At 40.4% G+C, this 12050-nt stretch overlaps 1 long non-coding RNA gene across 1 annotated transcript; it reads left to right on the top strand.

Moving 5' to 3' along the window:
• The first annotated feature begins 7563 nt into the window (after window positions 1-7563).
• On the top strand, window positions 7564-9934 carry LOC102159649 (uncharacterized). The gene is made up of 3 exons (XR_001307689.3): window positions 7564-7784; window positions 8167-8280; window positions 9438-9934. It is a non-coding gene; the product is annotated as an uncharacterized LOC102159649 (long non-coding RNA).
• The last annotated feature ends 2116 nt before the right edge of the window (window positions 9935-12050 follow it).

Genomic DNA, 12050 nt, shown 5'->3' with positions numbered 1-12050 from the left:
TAGTATGTGAAATCCTGCAATAAAGCACACAGGTTCTTTGTGACTGTGTCAAGGTTACTGGGCTGGAGTCAAGGATCGACAGTAAGAGAAGTGAAGGGAGGTGGATTGGATCAGTTACTTTAAAGTGGCAACAGCATGTAGTGTGTCTATACAGCCAAACTTCTGAGATATTTAAGAACCATATCTGGGGGGGGACTTTCATCAATTGATGGGGTTCTAGTGCCCCACAGACTGTCTAGAGAAGGTTCCATGATTTTGGATATAAGGTAACTTGCTGACAGAAGCACTTCCTCCGGGTGTGTGGACCAAATGCTCAGGACTGTTGTTTAATCTCCTCCTAGCCCTTCTATTCAGTCGTTTGGCAGGGTGTTAGTTCACAGGGACTCTGGCAGTGTCCCCAGAGAGCCAAGAGTAGGAGAGCTGTGGAATTTTCTCCTTGTTTTTCCACCTGAGAGGAAGAATATTTCCTGGGAATTCTTCAAATTTTTTAATTGTTTTATTTTCAAGTCTCCTTTAATCTACAGATGCCTCTCTTTCTCTTCAATGCCTACCCCCTTCTTCCACTTTTTAGTTTTTAAATTTTTTATTTTTATTTATTTATTTATTTTGTCTTTTTAGGGCCACATCCAAGGCACGTGGATGCTCCTAGGCTAGGGGTCCAGTTGGAGCTGCAGCTGCTGGCCTATGCCACAGCTGCAGCAACTCAGGATCCTAGCCACATTTGCGACCTACCCCATAGCTCATGGCAACGCTGGATCCTTAACCAGCTGAACAAGGCCAGGGTTTGAACCTGTGTCCTCAGGGATGCTAGTCAGATTCGTTTCCACTGAGCCACGATGGGAACTCTGATGGAGGAGATTCTCCAAGGTAAAAGTTGAAAACATTGTTTTATGAGCTAGGACTCTGCAAGATACTTCTTTGCAACAGCACTAAATCCAGATGCTTCTTGATTCTCTATCTCTCCCATTAATGTGGTTACTCGAAAGGAATTTCTTCCTTTTCTATGATAGATTACTTATGGATCCATATATATGTAGTAAAAGTATGAAAATATGAGCTAGACACACTAAGTTCAAAAATGATTATATCTAGAGGGCTTTAAGGGTTTGTACTTCATCTATGGCATTTTATTTGTAGAAAATATCCACAACAAACATGATAAGTTTTTTTTGTTTTTGTTTTTGTGATTTTTTTTTTTTTTTTTTTTTTTTTTTTGCCTTTTTCTTGAGCTGCTCCCACGGCATATGGAAGTTCCCAGGCTAGGGGTCTAATTGGAGCTGTAGCCACCGGCCTACACCACAGCCACAGCAACTCGGGATCCGAGCCACGTCTGTGACCCACACCACAGCTCACAGCAACACCGGAGCCTTAACCCACTGAGCAAGGCCAGGGACCGAACCCACAATCTCATGGTTCCTAGTCGGATTTGTTAACCACTGCACCACGACGGCAACTCCAGACATGATATGTTATCAACATTTGCTATATGTGGATCATGAGTATTTGCTATTGTTTGTATCTCCCTAGGTAATAACTTATTTTTCTAATAAAGGAAATATTTTGGAAAATAAGAACATCTTATTTTCTTATAAATTGTAGATATAAGAAATAGATATAGATATTTTCTTATAAGTTAAAGATATTTACGTTAGCACCACTCAAAAAAGGTAATAATAGCATTGAGGTAAAAACATAACAGGGAAGAATGAAAAAGAAATGGGTAAACTAATGAAGGATTGTCTTGAATTGGAGACTAAAATGGTAATGGAGCTGTGCAGTGTAGAACACATATTGTGGAAGGTGAAACTTTTCTCTGAATACAGAGACAAAAAGACAGAGATTCGAATGATGGGGGAAAGGATAGATAGGGTCCAGGGAAAAGGGATCAGCAAAAGCGATAGCTGTTTTTGAGGAAGAGACTACCCTCTGACTTGTACAAAAGTGATGATCAAAGATATCACAGGAAGAAAAAGATTCCTAAGGCAAAGGAAGACTTGAATGACGGTAGAAGGGACTCGCATGGTCTAGATGAGCTTCATTAAGATGCTTACTCCTAGACTCCTCCCAGGCCTTTTGAAATCTAAGGCTAAAAGCAAGAAATTAATGCAACCAGGTTCAAAAACAATCTCAAGAAACAAAAATCACTTTGCTGTACAGCAGAAATTGACAGGACAGTGTAAATCAACTATAATGGAAAAAATAAAAACCTAAAAATACAAAAAAGAACCAAAAATCAGGCTGGTCTCAGAGTTCTCCATACAGAACAGAAGGCCACAGGACGATGGCAGCCCACAGCTCCCAAGGTCAGAGGAAGGGAGTGTTGCGGAGTTCCCGTCCTGGTGCAGCAGAAATGAATCCGACTAGGAACCATGAGGTTGCCAGTTTGATCCCTGGCCTCGCTCAGTGGGTTAAGGATCTGGCATTGCCTTGAGCTGTGGTGTAGGTTGCAGAGGCGGCTGGAATCCCGCGTTGCTGTGGCTGTGGTGTAGGCTGGCAGGTATGGCTCCGATTAGACCCCTAGCCTGGGAACCTCCGTATACCATGGGTGCAGCCCTAAAAAGACAAAAAGACAAAAAAAAGAAGGGAGTTTTGCTACCCAAGAACTGATATTTGTGAAGACAATGTTAAAAATTCTGCAATATGCCAAGTTGTAAACAACTTGAAAATTAAAGTTTTACTCTAGCCAGTTGAAGAATAAAGGGCTAGGGAGTGAGGAAGCCATGATATAAAAAAGATTTATAAAGCCCTTCTTATTCTATTTGATTCCATGATCAGGAATCTAATTGTTTTAGATATTTTCAAATGGATTTACAACCTGGGTGAATCTAGGGTCTATAAAGTTTCCATTAATGCCTATTATTGGTTTTGGCTATTTTTTTCAATATCAGGAAATGTGGTTTGGTGGCAATATCTTTACCTCACAGTTCAGATGCAATCTTCTGCTACTGAAAACACAACAAAACCCACTTCTTTTCTACTCCAAAATAAAGACTACAATAATTAAATGACAGTGACATTGTTATTTGAAGAATTGTTAAACCCAGAAAGCCTTTTTTCCTCCCTCCACTGAAAGTGATTTTTATTCAGCATTATAACACCATAGCATTGACAAGGAGCTTGAGTAATAATTTTCTCCTTCTTAGAATTCATTTTGAATGACCCAAGTGTATAGGGTTTTCTTTTTTTGTAATTATAAAAAATGAATAAACTACCAGTGGCAGATATAATATGTGATTAAGACCCTCTTTGTAACATCTTCCAACTAGGACTCAGGAATGACTTTTCTTGGGTTAATTGTACTTAAAATCAGAATATGTAATATAATCTTAACTGTGTTAAATTATGCATAGAAAAAGAACTTTAAAGAAATAAAATAGTAAATGAGGATATCTCTGGGTGGTGAGATTCTGGGAGATTTTACTTTTCTTTATGTATTTGTATATTTAAACAATTTCTTACAATAATAAATTATATTTTATAGTTGGAAAATAGGTGCTATTGTGAAAATTAATATATATGTTTTATATATACCATCTGATACAAATTATGTAAATACAATGCACAAAGAAGAGATTGAGAAGTGTATATCATGGTGTTAAAGAGACTGTCTGGTGTCTTCGGATATTAGAACTATAAATTATTTCTTTCTAGGGCTGCACCTGTGGCATGTGGAAGTTCCCAGGCTAGGGGTCCAATTGGAGCTCCAGCCGCTGGCCTACACCACAGCCACACTACACCAGATCCTTGAGCCACTGAGCAAAGCCAGGGCTTGAACCGGTATCCTCATGGATACTTTTTGGATTTGTTACTGCTGAGCCATGATAGGAACTCCTCTTTTTTTTTTTTTTTTTAAGATTTTACATATGAGATGGCTATGTATTGTTTCCTAGTGAAAAAATATACTTTAACTTACAAATATACTAGAATAAAATACATTTTACTCTGTATAATAATGCTAAGACAGGTGTATATAGAAAAGATACACTTTTTTTTTATTTAAATCATAGCCCTCTCTTCTCACAAATAACTTGCTTTTTTTTTTTTTTTTTTTTTTTTTTTGCTATTTCTTGGGCCGCTCCCGCGGCATATGGAGGTTCCCAGGCTAGGGGTCCAATCGGAGCTGTAGCCACCTGGCCTACACCAGAGCCACAGCAACGCGGGATCCGAGCCGCGTCTGCAACCTACACCACAGCTCACGGCAATGCCGGATCCTTAACCCACTGAGCAAGGCCAGGGACTGAACCCGCAACCTCATGGTTCCTAGTCGGATTCGTTAACCACTGCGCCATGACGGGAACTCCACAAATAACTTGCTTTAAAATTGATGATGGTTCAATTCACTGAGATTCACTGTGAGACTCATACTAATAAAGTAATTTTAATAAAAATAGTTGTTTTAAGTAAAATAGCTATGATGAAGTTAATACCTTTACATAAAATTATTACAGTGAAACAGAAGACCTGAGGTTTTGGACTTGAAATTTTCAACCAGTTTTAAAGAAGAAAGGGCTTTTGAGTTGATTTCAAATCCAACTTCTTCATTTGATACCTGAGGAAATTGAGGTAGGGAGAAGAAAAATGAGCAGCTCTGTGTGTCACATTAATTTGCACTGGAATTCAGGGTTCCAGTGACTTCTGTTATCATAACCATGCTCCTGGGGAGGACTGGTTTTGAGACATGATACAGAAGAAAGTGACACATGTAGGCTATTTCCCTGGGCATACTCATATGCAAAATGAAATGTGGTCTATTTCTTTTCTTTCTTTTCTTCTCCCTTCCTCCCTCCTTTCTTCCTTCCTTCCTTTCTCTCTCTCTTTCTTTCTTACAATTATGCGAACACTTTGGATTCCTGCGTCAGAGGCCCAAGGCTAAAGATGCTTGGTGACCATCTTGAAAGGAAGCACAAATCCCTAATGCCATTCTTCCTGCTCAGAATGTCACTATAGAATTCCACTGGAGGAAAATCTGGGGAGAGTTCACTGAAAATTGAATAGCTTCTAGGATTAAACTAGCAAACTATATTTAGTTTCTCTTGTACTATTTTTTAGATTAACATCACTGGAACATTCATTTACTTTAAAAGATAGCTCAGCTTTTTACTGAACCCTCTATGCCTGCAACATAATAATAAAAAAAATTGGAGTTCCCTTGTGGTGCAGCAGGTTAAGGATTGAAGTTGTCACTGCAGTGACTCAGGTTGCTCTTGTGGCACGGGTCCGATCTCTGACCCAGGAACTTCCACATGCCGTGGGTGCAGCCAGAATAATAATAATACAAATCTGTCAAATAATCCAGCTCTAGATTCTAGAGTTTAGAAGAGAGAATAGTGATGAGGAAAATGATTTTGTAGGCATGGTAGTGATGTGGGGTGGTGCTAATAATTATTTCATCCATGGTAGACAGGCATCCAAGGGCATTTTGGGCAAATCTTATTTTTCAAGGCACTTCCTAGTCATATGAAAGCACCATAGCAAATTATTTTTAGGTATATTTGAGACTGGACTCTGGAGTTGAGTTTTTCTGACTATGCAGCAGCATAACGACATATTGTCTGGGATTTTAGGGTCTCCTTTGATGTGTAAGTGATCAGATTTACACTTTAGCATTTCCACTAGATGGCATTAGAAACTTCTGAAGCCATGAACTAATTATTAGTCACCTTTGTTAGGCTGTAAATTACACCTGCATGTTTTCAGAGGTAATTGGTGAACGACTTTCTGCTATGTTTTAACTTTCATGCCTGGTACATGGTTACGATGTTGGTATCAGATCTCTCCCTCAACATAAATAGCTCCAGAATGTCATTCCACATCTCATATTCCAAGCAAGAGTTTGGAACACAGCATATACCTTCACCCCACCATAAATCAAAACTAAGTAACACTGCCTCCTCCTATCTGAGTTAGCAGTCAGTTTAGAGCAAACATATTCAGTGGAAAGGAAAAAACAAAATTTTTATTTTCTCAGCACACAGAGCAGTTTTTGTTTGTTTGTTTGTTTGTTTTGAATGGGATGCCATGTTTCCAACATGAGAGGGACAGAAAAATGAAGATCTATCAGCCTCTTCTAGTCATTGTTATAGGGGAACCATGTAGGTTTTTAAATTATAAATGAAAATTTACAGTCTAGAGTGGATACATATCCCAATGTTTCTAAAAAAATGTTGCTTCTTTAGATACTCTGTGTAGCTAAACCAAGAAATAGTAGGTTTGGCGTGTGCATGTGCGTGTGTGTATCTTTTTCTTTTCTCATTGTGGTGTGTCTCTGTGGCTGCTGCCTGCTTCCTAGCCTGGCTTTCATCATTTCTTCTTGTTGATTGGTGTCATCTCGCATGCTTAGAATGTCTGCCTGTCTGTTCAGAGTGTGAACACATTCCTCAGAATGCTGATCTGCTCGTTTCACACCAGTGTCAAAATGACTTATTAAATTCAGCACCTCCTGATACTCAGTAGCTGATGTGTTGCTGTCCAAACAGTAAATGACAATAAGCATATGCAGCTGGTGGGCCTAGCAAACTCATTTAATTTGATAAAAATGTCACCGCAACATGCTTTAAATCGCTGTCCTTTTCATCATTGCTAATTGCTAGCTATAGACCTTTTTCCTATGCTTAATACAAGTGTTAGAATACTGCTCCTTCCAGCCTGATTAAGAATTTAAAAAAATGTAGAATTCCTTTTCAGTGGCAGCATTATTTCATCAAGAGATGGATTTTGCTCTTAATTAGCCAACATGCCACTAGGGAAGCTTCGGAGTCATGGGTGTGAAACAGCCTCAAGCAGGAGATCAATCTAAAGGAAAAAAATGGTGGCTGGGGAATAATTGGCGGCTCTGGTGAACGTGGGCTGGTTACAGCAGTGACAATATGTTCCAGTGGAATATCACAAGCCTCTCTCCCCTATTTCCAACTTGGCACATTTCAAGCTCAACAAAAGCTGAACAATATATCCCATGGTTATTTGTCTTTTGTTTCATATTTTTTCCTTGCTGCTTCATTGAGGTTTTCTCCTGTGTTTGGTTGACAATCTAGACATTTCCCCCCAATGGATTAGGGGATTAAGAAGGAATACGAATTCTAAAAATAATAATCCTTCAATAGTGTGGTGCTTAAAAACAGATCTGGAACTGATCCATATACCACAACACAGGCAAACCTGGACTAATTTGCTAAACCCAAATATTGATTTAAAACACAGATACACATACTCATAAATTGAACTCAAACTTTTTTTTTGAATGATGCCTACCCAATTGAATAGGAACCGACTCCATTTCTTCAATTATACAGTCCAAACTAAAGGCTACATAAATTTTTTTCCCAAATGAGTTGATATTTAATTTAGTTCAAATTCCTACTTTTTTTTTTTTTTTTTCTGATAAAATAAGCTTTTTGTGTAGAGCCCTGGAGCAAACAAACTGACAGCCACACAGGCCACCAGGCTATCCATCCACCCATTAGCACCTCTTCCCAGCAGGAGGCTTTATCTGGGATCTGACTTGTGTAAAATGGGATGAACAGAAAAGGAAAATCTTCTCTTCCTTCTTGTATTCTTTTGTTTTAGAGCCTGGAAAGTCTTTCTCCTTCCCTTCGCTAAACATGGAGCAATGAGTCTATATTATTTCCTATTTTATTTTTGTGGTTGAATATATTTCTTAAAAAGTGTTCATGGAAGAAAACATCACAGTCGTTTTGGTGCAAATTCCAAATGACCTCTCCATTCATCTACCTGCAGTCTTCCTGCTCTGATGGGCCCATCTAGATAAGAGTCCATTGAAGCCACAGGTAACCTACTTGGAAATAAATTTTACTTTGATTCCTACTCTTCATTTAAAGTTAAGAAATGCATTTCACAGGAGTTCCTGTTGTGGCTCAGCAGTAATGAACCCAACGAGTATCCATGAAGATGTGGGTTCAATCCCTGGCCTCACTCAGAGGGTTAAAGATCCGGCATTGCCATGAGCTGTGGTGTAAGTCACAGATGTGGCTCAGATCTGGCGTTACTGTGGCTGTGGTGTAGGCCAACAGTTGCAGCTCCGATTTGACCCCTAGCTTAGGAAATTCCCTATGTTATGGGTACAGCCCTAAAAAAACAAAAATAAGAAAAGAAAAGAAATACATTTCAGTTACCAACCTCAGGCCATTTTCTCTTCTCTTTCTGTGCTAGTGATACCTTCACTTCTGGCATGTACAAGAAGAAAATGTCTTTCCAGGAAGGCCTGCTGAGGCTCTTTATGCTTACATTGAGCCATTCGAAGAGCAAGACTCTGAACTCTCCTGGGTCAGTCTCACTTTTAATCTGCATTTCCAAGTGGGAAAGTACCAAAGACTCTGAGATCTGGTTAATGTTGGGCAGGGGTGGGGGTGGGGCATCAACTAGGTAGTGCATATCCCATACCTCTATGTGGTAGGAGGCAAGGCTGGTGGCCCCCTTTTGCCATGTTGGAGCACAGGGAACCCACCCATGTTTTCAACCCACCCCAGAACTTCCTCAGTGTCAGCTGCAGATCTACTTTACAGGTTCCGTTTCGAATAGGTCCGGAGCCAATTTTTTAAAATTTCAGCTCAGTGGTTTTTAAAACAAATGTTTATGGTGGTATCACGGGCCAGCAGGAGTTTCTGTTTTTGAAGTGGCTGCAGCATCAGAATGGGAGATGGGCTAGGTAACTCATCTGCTTTACAAAGGAAAGGGCCTTTATCCTCCTCCAAAGACTTTCATAGTAACTTGGGACTCAGTGGCTAATTCTAAAGAGGATCAGTTCTTGAAGATGGTGCATTTAATGCAATAGTTTGAGAAGCCACCAGTGAGTACAAATGGATGAAATATCTAAGGAAAAAAAATGTTGTTTTTTAAAAAAGTCCTGTTTGTAAATTAGGCTTACCTATATGGAATAAACTAATTTTTCTCATCTTAGTGCCAGGATTTGGAACTTCACATAGATGTATTTGGACATAAAATTTTAAAGCCATTGTTGCCCCAGCTACTTGCTACAACCACCCCACCCCCCACCCCCAATCGACCACCTGGTTAGTTTTCTGAGAGTTTCTGCGGGAAAGGTTTACAATGGCTGTCTCCTGGTTTGATGTCATATCGATAAATTATGGTGCTTTAAACAGATGTGATCTCACAGCGTGGAATCCTTCAGGGTAAAGCTCTTGAAAAGGTTTCTTTTCCCCCTTGGTTTCATTGTAGTTTTGTTGTTTGGAGGTTTTATGTTGTTCATTTAGTTCCCTGGCTATTGGGGTTTTATAGTCGTATTTCCTTTGTTTAATATAATTTCCTTTTTTCTTTTAGCTATTTTTGTTAGGGTGCCCAGAGGCTTCAGTTATGAGTGGCTGTAAAATAAAATATATTATGATTATTACAATGATAAAGTATAAGCTTTTAAGAGTCTGCTTATATTGACCCATATATTCTCTTTCTCTCTTCTCTCCAAGCTACACACAGAGGCACATTGGAAACACAATAGAAAACGGCTGCCAATTTAAAAGCAGAAGTTAAGAAGAGCAAACCCAAACATACGGCAAGAGAGCTTCAAGCTGGACCAGCTCCCAGAAGAAGTGAGCCCTAAAGTCTTGGATTCTGTTGCATCTCCTCTCCTCTGTGAAGTGGCAGAAGATGTCGGCACCTGGGCTTGAACTTGGTCATTACTGCTTATTTCCCAGCATTTTCCAAGCATCCTAGCTCCTTGGAGTTGTAGTTTTATCATCTGTGAATTGGGAAATGAAGGTTCTTTACGCTGAGGTCTGAATGAGACGTGTACAGAAGCACCAAGCATGGTTCCCGGCGTATAGTGTTTGTTCAATGAATATGAACTAGCGTGACTAGGACCCCTGCTTGCTTCTTGCCCCTTCTGGTGACTAGTCGTGTGCTCTGGGCTCCCTGAGACAGGGCAATTTTCCCCAAGTGGGCATTAAAGCCATGTCTGTCTGTATAGTCTTGTTCCTTAGGTTTTTTTTGTGCCACCTGCTCCCTTCCATTCACAGATCCCGGGCTCCATTCTGACGGAACCTTGCTTCTGCCGGCTGTCATGCTTAGAAAGCAGCTGATGACCATTCAAGTGTGAGATGATAATGACTTGACATGAGAATGATGATAATGATTGCAGACAACATTTGCAATATTACAGGTTTTACTTTTGTTTGTCACTAGGAAGGCATTGCAGACAAAAGGAAACTCTTTCTAGGGGTGGAATATAGGAAGTGTAGCACCTCTTTTTATGGATGGAAAGGAGGCGTTTTGTCTAGAAACCTTTCAAGCCATACTCCATAGGTAGCTGCTCAGTCTCTCTACTCGTACTGATCTCTTCCTGTGCTGGGTTGAATCGTGTCCCTCCAAATACATGTCCACCTAGAACCTGTGACTATGTCCTTGTTTGGAAATAGGTCATTGCAGGTATCCTCAAGTTAAGATGATGTCATATTGGATTAGGAGGAGCCTAACCCAAGATGCCAGGGGTCTTACTTGGAAGAGGGAAATCAGGACACGGAGATACAGGCATACAGAGGATCAGGCTATGCGAAAACAGAGGTAAAGGTTGGAATCATACGTCTAGAAGTCAAGGAAAAACAGGGGTTGCTGGCAACCACCAGAAGATGGAAGAGACAAGCAAAAATCTGCCTTAGAGCCTTCAGAAGGTATATGGCTCTGCCAACCCCTTGCCTTTGGGCTTTTAGCCTCCAGAACTTCGAGAGAATAAATTTCTGTTGTTTTAGGGCACTCACTACCTTGTTACAGCAGCAAGGGAAACAAATATATAGACTAAGCAGGATGTTTGGTGAATGTTCAGGATTACCCCAGTGGGCCCAGCAAGAGGGAGAGGCTGCAGGGTGAGTTTGGCGTCAGGCCAGTGATGTTGGCTTAGAGCGGAGCTTGGAGTGTGGAGCATGGAGTGTGTGCTTTTCAGCTGGAGGAAGGGCCACGTCGGCTGTGTGGAAGGACGGGTGATGCCGAGTAAGTACGTCCCTGAGTTCAGGGAGAGTAGGCTTCACTTTCCAAAAGGAATGTGCTCTTAAAATACACCATGGGAGCTAAATTCTCCTTGAATTTCTCTGGGAGGAAGTGAAGTTTTTTTTTTTTTTTTTCAACGATGTTCCTCCCTTACAGAGGGATTAAGTTTGGAGCTTCTAAGCAACACCGTCATCATCAATCTTGATAAGGCTTTTTTTTTTTTTTTTTTTTTTTTTTTTAATGGCTATACTTCTATCATATGGAAATTCAGGCTAGGGGTGGAATTGGAGCTGTGGCTGCCAGCCTATGCCACAGGCACAGCAACAACAGATCTGAGCCGTATTTGCGATCTGTGCTGAAGCTTGCAGCAATGCTGAATCCTTAACCCACTGAGGAAGGCCAGGGATTGAATCTGCATCCTCATGAACACTGTGTTGGGTTCTTAACTTGCTGAGCCATAGCAGGAACTCAAGGAAGTAAAGTTAGAAGGGATCACTGACATTTCAAGAAACTGGAAATACCTTTACAAAGTTGAAAATCCATTCCCCTCTTCAACCTGGGGATTTTTTATTCGTAAGTTTCCATCCTTATACTTGTGAAGGCGAGGACTCCCTGAAATGCAGGCAAGAGCCCAAGGAGGTTCGGGAGAGTAAATGGAGGCTGATGTTCATTTTCTATAGGGAAAAACATCACACAACTCTGGTAATTTAAGAATTTGAAAGTGATCTCTTTAAACACTTGATAATTTATTTCTGCATGTTAAGGAATTGAATTTAGCAAGAAGAGGCTATTGTGTGTCAAAATAGAGGAGGCCCTTACTCGATCATTTGAAATATCAGAGAAAAATAGTCTTGTTGAACCATCCATTCAACAAACATTGTCCAAGCGCCTGCTGCATGGTGGACACTTCATCAGGCACCTGGGGAGAACGATACCAATCATTTCTATCCTTGTCCTCAGTGACAGTGGAGGAGGGGACACACGGGCTTGAGCATGTAGCAATAGCTAACATTTCTGAACATCACGGGCCCCATGCCACATGCTCTACATCCAGGGCAGCATTGTGTATTCCCCATACCCTATGAAGTAGCTTCTGTTAA

Source organism: Sus scrofa, chromosome 3 (genome assembly GCF_054392235.1).
Source record: "Sus scrofa isolate SSC_HxYL_T2T_F1_AM1 chromosome 3, Sscrofa_HxYL_maternal_Yorkshire_Landrace_v2.0, whole genome shotgun sequence".
Taxonomy (NCBI): Eukaryota; Metazoa; Chordata; class Mammalia; order Artiodactyla; family Suidae; genus Sus; species Sus scrofa.
Note: the sequence above shows the minus strand (reverse complement) of the source record. Positions and strands in the feature narration are given on the sequence as shown.